At 39.7% G+C, this 10,718-nt stretch overlaps 1 protein-coding gene across 16 annotated transcripts in view; it reads left to right on the top strand.

Annotated features, from left to right (window-relative positions):
- Nucleotides 1-10,718, top strand: part of NFIA (nuclear factor I A) — a 607,688-nt gene that overhangs the window by 446,720 nt on the left and 150,250 nt on the right. The gene's annotated exons all lie outside the window — the stretch shown is intronic.

Below are 10,718 nucleotides of genomic sequence, written 5' to 3'. Positions count from 1 at the left end.
CCACTACCTCTTTAATTTCTCTTTTTCATTTAATCTCAATGTCTGTAGAAGAAAAGCTTTCACTTAAAGCACAACCTTTATGAAAAGCATTTTTGTTAAAGGGAAATCTTAATGGGAAGAACTGTAGATAACAAATTTGAGGAAAATGTCTGGCAACACAGACTTCTGCAAGTTTGAGGCTCTTGGTGAAATCTCAAACAGTCCAAATGGAAAATTACCCAGTCTGTTTCCTCAAGATAGACTTGTTTGTACAGCGACTCAGAGTTTAAATGGCTGAACAGTAGGTACACACACTGTACTTATAAGCTGTGTTTGTATTACAATGCTGTGTTTTTAACCTCCTTTTAGTTTGGAACACAAGCTGGTTAATGTCTTAGTTCTGTGCTTCCTGGATTATTAGTGAATAGCTAAGTTGTATTTAATAAACAGAAAGAAAGTAACAAACAGGCCAGTACCTTCACTGAGAAAACCTCTCATCTCTGAGGTTTTTACTTCTGTTTCTTATGCAGAATATTTTAAAATTAGATATTGTTTTATACTCGTGAGATCAAAGAGTTTTCAAATATCTGAGGGTTTGTGAGTATATCCGTATTTTTGAGAGTCCCAATAAAGTTTCTGGAACTTACAAAAAACTCATCCATGAGCTGGCCAGGTCCTCTCAAGGAGCAAATCAACTGAGGATGACATTAAAAATTTTTTTTAACTTGTTTCAACAGTTTTTTCCACATTTCCACAGTAGTTACCATGCTTACCAGTAAGATACAGTTTGTCTCTGGATCATATTTTATGTGTTTTAGGCAATAGCAATGATAGCTAACAATTATACTCTAAAGTTTTACAAAACACTTTCCTATGCATTGTCTCATGGGATACCTTACAGATCTTCTAAGTATAATTTTATGATATTCCAACAGATCTATACCAATTTCACTAGAGTATGAGTAATAAGAATATTGAATTTTTAAAAATTGACACCTGTCTGAGATTTTTAAGAACAAGGCCATTTAGAAAATTAGATTTCAAGAACTCTAAATACTTACTTACACAAAAATATTACAGAAAGTGCCATTAAGCATGGCTGTGTCTATATGTTCATACATAGCCCACTGAGATTTATTTAAAATAATTCTCTACAATGATTAATCCATTACAACCAATTTTATTTTAGTTCTTTCTCATGAAAATAGTCTATTAAAATTATAGTCTTTCTAATTACCCAGTATACATATACACATATATGTATGTGTATGTATGTATGTACACATGTATACACACACACCATATGTAAGCTAGCTATATATGTGTGTGCATATATATATATATGTATATATACACACAAACCCATATGTAAGCTCGGTATATATGTATGTGTATATATATATGTATCTGTACACATAGAGATACATACACATGTATAAACCTCCATTTTTATAAAGATTGATGGCTTACAAGAATACATACAGTAAGAAAATATAAACAAGTAAAAACTGAGAATTAGGAAATGTGTAAATTAAAGTAGAAAAGGAAAATCAGAGAAAAAAATTGGACAAAGGTTCTACCATATGGTTCTACATAGTTAATAACATTGAGATATAAGTTTGGTTCTGAATTTCCTGGCAGCCAAAGGAAAAAGAGAAACATACATGATTAATCATGTGGTTCTCATTACCCATGAGAAAATACATACCAGTTCCTCAAGGGAAGGAAGCTTTCCCTGGCGCTTAGTTGTGATGTAAATTTCTCACATAGAACTTCAGCAGGAGGACACCCAGAGATATGCTAACAGTCAGTGCTATTCAAGTAGATAGAATAAAGGGTTTGGGAAGATAGCTTCTTTTAGGACCCACTAACTAGAAGCTGAGAACCTAATACAAAAGTGTAACTCAATAAAAGTGATTCTGAATGATCCATGAAAGTAACTTGCTGCCAATCCATCAGGACTTTTATAAGAGCTGGAGAAATTCACATCATGAAATTTATAAATCCTGAGAAGCAAGTAGGTCTCATAGTCCTTGGATGATTTTAAATATTTCTCACAGCCAAACTTTTGATTAAAGCTGAGCCACAGACAGTCACATTGATGTTTTTTAAGAACTGATATTTTCTTAAGGACTTGACTTTACAGAGTAAACAAACAGGATTGGCCTTACAAGGTAAAAACTGAAGCTCCTGAATATAGGAAAAGCAAGCATTTACCCTTGTGGTTATTTTTTAAAGTGCTTTTTAAAAATTCCTCTCATTATCTTCCCTTAATAGATTTCCTAAAGATTTATTTAACAGGGTATAATGTCTATTGTTATTTAAAGAGAAATGAGGTTTAGAATGCAGGGCTTTTTTTAAGAGAGTATGAACATGCTGATTTAATTCACCTCCAAACAGAAATGATTGACATCAGAATCTTGCCTGAAAGCAGTTTCTCCTCTGGAAAGAACTTTGGGCTCTTCAAGGGGAGTGAAATGGTAGGTTCTGTCTGAGCCAGGTCACCTAAAAAAGCAAACAACAATGCTGTTTCCTAAGGTGGTTGTTGGCAGCACTTAGCCACTGCTGACCTGGTAACCTTTTCTTTGAGTCTCATCCATAGCTGTCCTCTGAGAGAGAACTTTCCCATTTACAATATTACTTGGACACACTACTGTTGCTTAGGACCAAAAGGGTTATTTACACAGGGGAGACAGTGGCGGGTGTGAAGGTATGTGTTGTGACAACTGCCCTTTCCCCATGCAGTGGGCAGAGTTTCTCTTTTGACCTCCTTCATTCGTAGCAGAGAAGTGTGGGCTAGGACCTGTATCATCTCCTAGTTCTAAATGCTCCGGATGGGTACTCTACAGAAGTCTTGGTCATACAGAAACTATATGGAATGCAGTCATGTTAAGAAATTGTTAAGCTGTTGATCGTGATATTATACTATTAAACATAACAGTACAAAAAGAGGGTTTTGTTCTCCAAATAGCTAATTCATAGCTACAGTTATTTTTTTAGTGTACAACCTCAGATTTATTTCATCAGAGAGCAACTGGGAGGTCCCAGGACAGTGACTAAGTGGGAATATGCAGCAATGACGAGTAAAAGCTTAGTTTCTAAGAATCTCAGTTTTTGTGGAAATCCCCTTTAGACTAATGATAGAAGAGAAAACATGTGGTGTGTGTTGGGTAGATCATTCCCCAACAGGATGTTTTATTTTTTGTGTTTAGTCTTCGTCCATAGTAACAATTATAATGAATGCATCAAAAATAAAGCCTGCAGACCTTGTGACCTATCTTGTAATCAGCACAAATTAGTTTTAGGGCAGGAAAATCCAGCTGCGTATTAGTTTTATTAGATGTTCCCAAACATTTTATTGTAATATTTTGGAAAAAACATCCACAAACAAACCTAAGTTTGCAATGTGTTTCCTATTCAATATGTATTTTGTTTTGAAGGATAATTAGATTGTATGTTTATAATTCCTTTGTTCTTAATTCATCAAAATGCCACCTTTTGGGAAAATAATTTCAGCATAGGAAAATTACTCTTTTTTTCACCAACCTGCTCTTAGAAAGGGAACTGTATCTTTAGTACACCCCCCCACCTCCCAAAAATGTTCTCCAAATTCTAAAAATGCTTTTAAAAGTTCAAACCATTACTCCTCATTTGGTTCTAATGATATTGAAATGGTTTTTCCTATTTTGAGGGTCACAATTACTACTGTTAATCGAATGGCTAAATGATCTATGCACTGTGTCTGCTTTTCATCTTCATTCTCTTTTTATTGGTGAGGAAACTGAGGCTCAAAGAGATTAAGTACCTTGCACAGGTCAAATGGCTTCTAAGAGGCAGAATATAATCATTCCTTCTCTCAATATTCAGCAAATATTTAATGAGCACCTACTTTATTCCAGATACCTTGGTAGTTGCACAGGATACATCACTAAATAATAACATCCCTGCCCCTCAAGGAGCTTACGTTCTAGTTGATGGAGACAGATAATTAAAATATCAATGAGAAAAGTATCTAGTGCATGAGATGGTAATAAGTACTATGGAGAAAAATTAAGAAAGAGGAATAGGGAGTCCAGAGTAGTTTTGGTTTGAAAGGCAATGATGGCCACAAACACATTGCTAAGAAGTTGACATTTGAATAAAACTTAGAAAAGGTGAGGGGGTGAGACATGCAGATTTCCTGGGGGAAGACTAGTCTAGATGGAATGAAGACAGCAAGGTGAATAGGAGAAGAGGAACTCAGGTAAAAGCCTGGGGCCATTCATGCAGGACAGTGGCTCTCTGACTTCAGCAGCATAAGAATCACTTGGAAATCTTGCTAAAACACAGATTTCTAGGCACTACCCTTACAGTTTCTGATTGAGAAGTTTGCATTTCTAACAAGGTTCCAAGTAATGCCAGTGCCACTGCTCCGGGACCACACTTTGAGATCCACTTAAGCTCTTAATAACATGAATGCCATTTGCAGGAATTGAGAATAGGAGAAATAAAATCTCTTTATGCTGTTCGGAGTACACTGTAGGAGACAAGGGCAGAAGAAGGGAAACCAACTAGGGTTCTACTACAGTAATCAAGATAAGAGATCAGGGTGACATTGGCCAGGCACAGTGGCTCACACTTGTAAACCCAGCACTTTGGGAGGCCAAGGTGGGCCAGATCACTTGAGGCCAGAAATTCGAGACCAGCCTGGCCAACATGGTGAAACCCCTTGTCTACTAAAAACAGAAAAATTAGCTGGGCGTGGTGGCACATGCCTGTAATCCCAGCTACTCAGGAGGCTGAGGTGAGAGAATTGGTTAAACTAAGGAGACGGAGGTTGCAGCGAGCCAAGATCATGCCAGTGCACTCCAGCCTGGGCAACAGAGCGAGACTCCATCTAAAAAAAGAGAGAGAGAGAGAGAGAGAGAGAGAGAGAGATCAGGGCGACAACACTGAGCTATGCTCTCTCCATTCTGAGTTCATTTGAGGTTGTCCTCTAAAGCAAAAGCGTACTAAGCATTAGTTATGTCAACCTAAAATTCCTTTGGTTAAATCTTCAGTTTAATTAGTGTATGAATTCCTTTTCAAAGAGTTGCTTGTCCACAAGTTTGAGAAACGGATGGAAAATATGGGGAGTTTATAGTTGGGATACGTTTCAAATATGGCCGACAAGGATCTGCCTAGGAACATGGGACTAGCAGAATATCCTCGGGAGGCAGTGGGGAATGGGACACTGAGATGGTCCATGGAAGAGAAACGACAGTTGTTCTTCAAATTCCTGCCATTTGATCTAAGATCTGATTTTTTTGTAGGATTGAAGAGGTGAAAGTTCCCATGGTCCCCCAAAATTTTGTTTATAGTACATACAAATGCTCCCTGAGGCACCCAGCTCTATGAGGAATAAATAAGGAAAGAGAACAATAACGTGGCACCACCTTTTCCTCCTTCCTGATGTACAAAATGAGGGAAAGTCGTAAACCTCCAATTAATAACTGTGCAAGCTTGCCCAAGTCTCTAATCTCATCTGAAAACAGGAATAGTAGTAGTGCTTGTCTCATAGCAAGGGTCAAGGGAGGGTACTCATCAAATGTCAGCTGCAACTATCATGATCACAATGAAATGTAAGTAGACTTCTATTTTCTTTTCAAGGTGGACACTTACTGGTCCCTAACCAAAATTCTCACTGTGTACAAAAATAGTGTAGTATAAAGTAAGTTAGGGGCAAGGGAGAAAACGGTGGAAATGCTGTGGGCATGGGAAAGTGAAGAGCAGTAACCCCTTGAAAGGAGAAAGAAGGAAAAGAAGTCAGGTAGGAAATGGAGATATGGTAGGGACCAGGAATGACCGATATTAAGGTAGCCAGAGGCAAATAAAAAGGGGAAGCAGGGGATGGGAAGGGGTGGCAGAGGAGAAAAGCACCACAGTTCCTAGAACCTGTTAGCAGGGCAGAGGTTAACCAAAGCAACTCATTACCATGCCCCGCAAAGCATCAGGCCAGAACCTCCATTAAACACAAGACGGCCATTGGCTGGACCTGCAGAAGTCTCTGCATTTTTTATGAACAGCAGAAAACAAGAGAAGTATTAGAGAGGTTGCAAGTTAGAGACTGGAGACACCTGGAGACTCTACATAGCTGTGGTGGTGTTGCAGTGTAGACTTATGAAATCTGATATCCATGCAGTCCTGTTAGGCAGATAAGCTGAGAGCCCAGATATTTTATAAGCCCCCATGTAAGCATTTGAGGGGTAGGATTCCTTCAGTGCTCTTCCAGTAGGATGGAAACAGAAGGGAAGACCATCCTGTCTTCAGGGCTTGCCCTCTTGTTCAATCCTCAGATGGACAACATTAGTCCCGTTTAACAGAAGAAGACTCTGAGGCTTGGTTAGTAAAAGAATATGGCTAGAATTCAGACCTGGAGCCTGGCTCCAAAGGATTGCTTTCCTGTTAGCAAGAAATTGTCTTCTCTTGATTGTTTTCAGAGACTTGTACTCAGCCTTTTTGCTTCTCTCACTTCTCTGGTTCTCTACCTGCCTACCTTTTAGCCATTTCACCTATCATCCTGGAAACCCAGATTTTGTTCTTTTTTTTTTTTTTTTTTTAAGACAGAGTCTCGCTCTGTCGTCCAGGCTGGAGTGCAGTGAAGCCATCTTGGCTCACACAGCCTCCTCCTCCTGGGTTCAAGCGATTCTTGTGCCTCAGCCTCCCGAGTAGCTGGACTACAGGCGCACACCACCACACCTGGCTAATTTTGGTATTTTTAGCAGAGACAAAGTTTTGCCATGTTGGCCAGGCTGGTCTCGAACTCCTGACCTCAGATGATCCACCCACCTTGGCCTCCCAAGGTGGCCAGATTTTGTTCTCAAATAGCAACTGTACGATTTGGTGTAGTGTTTTTTTCCCCTTAGCTGTTGTTTCTGGAATGCTTTCTCTCATTCACCCACTTCTTCTTTACCACTTACCATGATTAATAACGAGGTAACTGCAAAATAAGGTTTGCGAGGCCGGGCGCAGTGGCTCAAGCCTGTAATCCCAGCACTTTGGGAGGCCGAGACAGGAGGATCACGAGGTCAGGAGATCGAGACCATCCTGGCTAACACGGTGAAATCCCGTCTCTACTAAAAATACACAAAAAATTAGCCGGGAGTGGTGGCGGGCGCCTGCAGTCCCGGCTACTCGGGAGGCTGAGGCAGGAGAATGGCGTGAACCCGGGAGGCGGGGCTTGCAGTGAGCCGAGATCGCGCCACTGCACTCCAGCCTGGGCAACAGGGCAAGACTCTGTCTCAAAAAATAATAATAACAATAATAATAATAATAATAAGGTTTGCCCCTGAATACTTCCTAGATGGTGGAGGTTTTTCGTAAGTTCCACCCAACCTCAAAAACACATAGTGGTCCACATACTGGGGCCTTGGAGTCCTGGAGGAGTAATTCTGTAGGAACAGCAAATCCATGCACAGTCGGGCATTGTCTGTCTTGTCATATCAGGGCACGGAAAACTCTTATCCTGTAAGAAGAGTCACACTAAGCCAAAGTTTAGGAACCAGTCTGCTCCAGTATGCCTTTTGGAGGACTTTTCTTTTCTAATTCACCTTGGCTTCCTCTGCCACGTCTAACCCAATACTGTCCATATAGGAAAAATTCAGGAAGTATTGGGTTGGTGAATGCAACACAGATTACCCATTTTAGATTAAAGCTGTGTCTTTAGGGAAAAAAACTTGTGGGGGTAGAAGGAGTGGCATGAACTTGGAAGGATTTTTGCATTCTACGGTAAACCACAGCTGCTATGGCCTTAATGTTTGTGTCCCCCAAAATTTCATATGTTGAAATCCTGACCCATGGTGATGGTATTCAGAGGTGGGGCCTCTTGGGAGATTCGTTCATGAAGCTAGAACCCTCTTGAATGGAACTAGTGCTCTTATAAAGAGAACACGGAGAGATAGCTAGCCCTTCTGCCAGACGTGGAAGGTGCGATCTATGAGGAGGAGTGCTGCCACTGGGTAATAAATCCGTTGGTGCCTTGATCTTGCACTTTCTGGCCCTCAGAAGTGTAAAGAAATCGATTTCTGTTGTTTATAAGCTACCTTGTTTATGGTGTTTTGTTACAGCAGCCCAAAAGGACTAAGACAACACCACCACCCAACACCAGAAAATGGGATTTTTTAAACCCTGATGAGAATCAGTCACCTGGATAAGTGTGCCGAGTGGTCCATTGAATCAGCCAACAATGCATAAAGAATCATTTCCGGTAGCCACATATGACTGTGCTTCTGTTTTGTGTTTTATTAAGTTGCTCTGGAGTAACGCCACTGGCATTGCTTCCCCAGCACGGTGAGGTTGGCAATTGAGTCACCTGTTTGTGACAGCTAAACTTCCATGAACCTTTAGGAGATCCATTTGCTAGCATCTTTTAAAGACTCTGGATTTTTCTGAGCATTTTGTGATGATAACTGATGCATCTGAAGTAGAGATGGGAGCCCTTCTCTGTCAAGAGTTAGAAAATACAGGCTGTCTTGTCTTCCTATAAACGTCAGTTGTTGTTGTTATTATTATTGTGTCAGCAGTAAACAGCTCCCTAGAGGAGTAAGATACAGCATTGCAGAGAGAGCATGCCTTGCTGTGAAAATGGGCAGTAGAAGTATGATGATATTATTTCGTGGTAATGAATTTACGTTTATGACAGATCATTATCCCCTTCTGTAGCTGAACTGGATGAAGGACAAGTCTAGCAGAATAACCTGGTAGTACTCGGAATTTATTGGCTTTAAATTTTTAAGCTGGAAAAATGCGGTAGCAGCCAGGTTATCTCTGTATGAATGTTGCAGAGGAGGACAGAGATGAAGGAAGTCACATTTTCTTTCTAGTAATGGTAGAAAGCAGGTGATGATGACAATCTTTTAACAAAACAATGAATGCAGTTTCTCATGTGCTTTGCCATTTTAGTGCATAAGTCAAGGAGTAAATGAGTAGAAAAAAATCCATAGGATATCATCATCATCAATAATAAAAAATTACTTTAGGTCTCATTGAGTGTTACACCATAGAAAGGAGCAAAGATTTCTTTTTGAAATGAATGAGATGAGACTTTCCTCTCAGGTGTGTATAATCCAGGTTCATGCGTTAAAGGCTGTATGTAAAATAGAACTGTATTATATTAGTGAGCTATTGGGGATAGTAAGTTGCAGTTTTGCATAAAGGCAAACCATGGTATAATGAGTATGGTGCCCCTGTGGGAAGAAGATGGGCCTGGAAATCATTTACGTTTACATCCTGGCTTTGTCCTTTCCTAGTAGTGTGACCTCAAGCAAATCATTTAAGCTTTCTGTCAGTTTTCTCAGGAAGCAAAGAAGTTAGTACCTAACTTTCAGCTTTCTTTGCAGCTTTAGTTTCAGGTACATAGTAAGTCTTCAATAAATGATCACCATTGCTGTTCCTGCTATTGTTATTGCTGTTCTTGTCTTGATTCAGAAGCGCTGGTCGTGCTGCTCTATGCTATATTCCAAGTAGTAACCATAACCTAATTATTTTGAATGATTGAGAACCAATGCTGATATAAAGCTCCCCAAACCCAGCACTTCTCCAGAAGCCATAAGAAATCCATGCCATCATGTAGTAACCTATACTGTAGGGCCAAGATCTCAATCCATTTTGCATTTGCAGTCATCAGAGTAGATAGAGACTGGTTGTTCACTATGTCTGTGAATACTCTGTAGAGTTTTCCCCAGCTTCCTCCTTTCCTGCAATTTTCCTTACAAAGCCTTTCCTTCTTTCATCTGAGCTCTAACACTTTGTATATTATAATAATTATATGGAGCCCAGTGACAAACATCTCTATAGAGGGATGTTGTCAGGGTTGAATATGAAGAGACCCTACATGTGACATACGTCCTACATGTTACTCCTATGAATCTTGGAGTCTTGACTCCTTCTCCAATGTCAATACTCGTTATCTTTAATTTGGGGCCAGACATGAGCACCCCACACACTTGCCAAAAAAGCCTCTGACCCACAAATGTATGCATGACTTTTCCTTACTTAAATCTTTTCATGTTTCTGGACATATTTTATCTCCCTTCCTCCTGTAATACTTTTTCCCTTGCTTTCCACAGTGAGAGAAAAAAAAATAAGAACATTCACACAAAGGCTTATGTACATGAAGACATGGCTTCGGGTTCTCATCAGTTCAAGGAGTAAAAGCAAATTCCAAAAGTATAGAAATTTAGGTGGATGCGGCCAGGCTCTGTGCCCTCAGAGCCTGCTTCCACTACCAGATTCCTTACCACACTGTATTGTAATGGTTCCTATGTTGGCCTCCCTCCCCTACTGGACTGCAAGGACCTGAAGGTCAAAGATGTACCCTCTAATGCCTACCATAGTACATGAAGCAGAATAGATACTCAACAAATGCATCTTGGATAAATTATTGTAAGTTTAATTAACTTTCTTAGGGTCACAAAGCTAGTAATTGAGTGAAACCCATGTCTGACTTATAAAAATAAATAATAAGCTATAAGAAAGATATTCCTCTGATAACAATCATGCACTAAATTATGATTCCACCTGACTATTACTTACAAAATACTCTCAAAATTACTTGAAACCTTCCAAATTTTGGCTCTATCGTCTCTTCAAACCTCTGACAATAGTACTCACTTTATACTCTGCCTCCAACATACACTCTTGACTTCCTATCCATAGGGTTATCCTTGTTGTCCCCCATAAATTTGACTTGCACTTTCATCTCCTCTCAAGCAGTCATCAGT

The sequence above is a fragment of the Macaca fascicularis genome, chromosome 1 (assembly GCF_037993035.2).
Source record: "Macaca fascicularis isolate 582-1 chromosome 1, T2T-MFA8v1.1".
NCBI lineage: Eukaryota > Metazoa > Chordata > Mammalia > Primates > Cercopithecidae > Macaca > Macaca fascicularis.
The sequence above is the reverse complement of the archived record's forward strand: the minus strand, read 5'-3'. Positions and strand labels throughout refer to the sequence as shown.